Genomic DNA, 2,434 nt, shown 5'->3' with positions numbered 1-2,434 from the left:
TGATTTGGAATGGACAGAGTTGACAGCAAACATCAAGGAGGGGTTATTAGTATCAGCGGTTGGAGCTGTGGTCAAAGGAAAGGCAGGGGTCAGGAAACCAATAAAACCAAATTTAGACAGGTTAACTGATGAAAGGATAATACTGAAATAAATGGGGAGAGAAAACGGTTTACCCCTCAGGGTCCACATGAAGGGTAAGAGCTAAGCAATTCACCAAGGAAATACTGTGCCCATGGCTCCCAGAGGTTGTTGATGACTGACACAAAGCCAGCCTTTCATCCTTTCAGCATGGCTAACACACCTTAGGAAGTGGACAGAAAAAGGGGATGAAGAAAAGGAAAAGGAAAAGGGGAGAAGAAAATACCATGCAAAATTGAGGCGAGGGCTGAGGTCCAAGTACGGTTGATCCCCTACACTGGGCCCCAGTCTTCGTCTCCTAAGCCCCCCCACAATAAGCAAGGGATTAGGGGGATTATGCAGAAAATGAGGGAATAACAATGTAATGGGGAAGCATGAAGTCTTGTCACTGCACACAAGTGTTTGTGTGTGCCTGGCCTACGAGGCGCAAATCTGTCTAAATGGCCACTCAAGTAAGCTCACTGCCTGTATTTTGGGCCACGTGATGAGTGAAGCAACCAGATTCAATAGGTTAAGAGATCTGTTTTGAAGTGAACCATATATCATGTAGTGCAAAATGTGAAGTAAAACTAAGAAACTTAATTTGCTAGAATGAGGTATTCATGAACCCAGAAGAGATCCTACCAACCTAATATATTTTTACCATAGTCCTGGAAAATCAATTTATATATCTTTTTTTTTTTTTTTTTACTCTCAATCCTATACCAATAGTTTCACTCACACCATAAATTTTTGCCATATGCCACATGCAGTCAGCCACAGAGGGAGAAAATAGAAGTATGGCAACAAGATTTCCCTGTTGTCTGTGCTAAAGACAATTTGTCCATAAAAAAAAGTTAATGAAAAGAGGATGCATATCTTCAATAATCATAGAGAAGGCAAACAAGTAGGCTTCACAGCATGTGGCATATGGGTTCAGTGCTTCATGACAAGAAAAAATGCCATGACATCATTGGGTAAATACCATAATAAAACAAACAGCTGTTAAACTTACAGCTAGCCTCTCATATACTGCAGCCTTCTGAATGTCATTGAGCTGGTTGTTGGTCATTATGATATCATGTATTTGGTTGAGTATCTGCAATATGAATCATGGTAAATATTCACCAATAATAGTGATTACCTATAACTATGAGTGTACTTCATCACCAAATATTTTCAGAGTGAATACTAACTACACTCAGCTTCTTTTATCTTCATAATAATAATAATGACAATATCAAAAATTGAGTTCAGTTCAACTACAATCACATCTGGAAAGAACAGAAGAAAATCTAGGGAGAAAACAAAATAAACTAATTAATTAATTACAAAAAATTATAAGAATAAATGAGAAAAGAGTGAGAGAAAGGACTGGAAGAAATATCTGCAATGTTTTTCTGTCTTACTTGTGTAGCAGAATACCCTCTGCCATCATGAGATTTACAAAGTCACTCAGCTTCTCATATGAGTTTTGTAGCACATACTTCCATTAATTCTGTAAGCCACTTGTCTGGGACAACTCCTGGGAAAAAAAAAAATAATAAATAAATAAATACACACCCAAAAATCAGAACTTAATGGCACTTCAGAAGACATGTACAATGGACAGCATAAAATCAAAATGACTGGGCAACATTAACTTTACTTTAAATTATAATGTACCGCAAGAAAATATGTTTCCTCAGGAAGAAATAATTACAAAATTGAAGACAAATTACCTGTTATTTCATAGATATCTTCTTTGGATATTTGTTCGCCTGACCTCATCTTGCAGCTGATTGCAGCGTAGTAATGGCTCTTCGTAAATCACCTTCACTTGTCCCAATCAGGTTTCCAGGACAGAATCTTCGTACTTAACATTCTCCTCCTCACAGATATAGGTAAGCCTTTTCAGTAGGATGCCTTGTGCTGAGAAAAAAGAAAAAAACATTAAATAAAGTGAATAAAAAGATTGTTTATAATTTAATACCCAACAAGAGGGACGCACGCACACACGTACATACCTCCACTGGATCTATCTAGTCCGATTGAATAGATGTCTATGATTAAGACAAGCTTACACTATCAACAGTACTCTGCACACAATTACTCATGTCAAGAAGTACAAAACTATGTATAAAGAAATGGTTAAGTCTGACTGCCCTCGTGTACATCTGGCAACACTTTTCTGGGTTACTCTATATCACTTATTTCATTGTTGCAAGACAGGCTCCATCAGTCCTGTATCGCGTCCTTATGTTTCCCCAACATTACTTGGTTGCCCATTCACCTTGCACAACTTCCCATTTTTTTTCAAGAGGCTTTCTTCCTCCTA

The 2,434-nt window shown here is 37.7% G+C and overlaps 1 pseudogene; it reads right to left on the bottom strand.

Moving 5' to 3' along the window:
* Positions 1-827: 827 nt before the first annotated feature.
* Positions 828-2,024, bottom strand: LOC119597822 (annotated as a pseudogene).
* Positions 2,025-2,434: the final 410 nt, after the last annotated feature.

This window comes from Penaeus monodon, chromosome 40 (genome assembly GCF_015228065.2).
Source record: "Penaeus monodon isolate SGIC_2016 chromosome 40, NSTDA_Pmon_1, whole genome shotgun sequence".
Classification (NCBI taxonomy): Eukaryota; Metazoa; Arthropoda; class Malacostraca; order Decapoda; family Penaeidae; genus Penaeus; species Penaeus monodon.
Note: the sequence above shows the minus strand (reverse complement) of the source record. Positions and strands in the feature narration are given on the sequence as shown.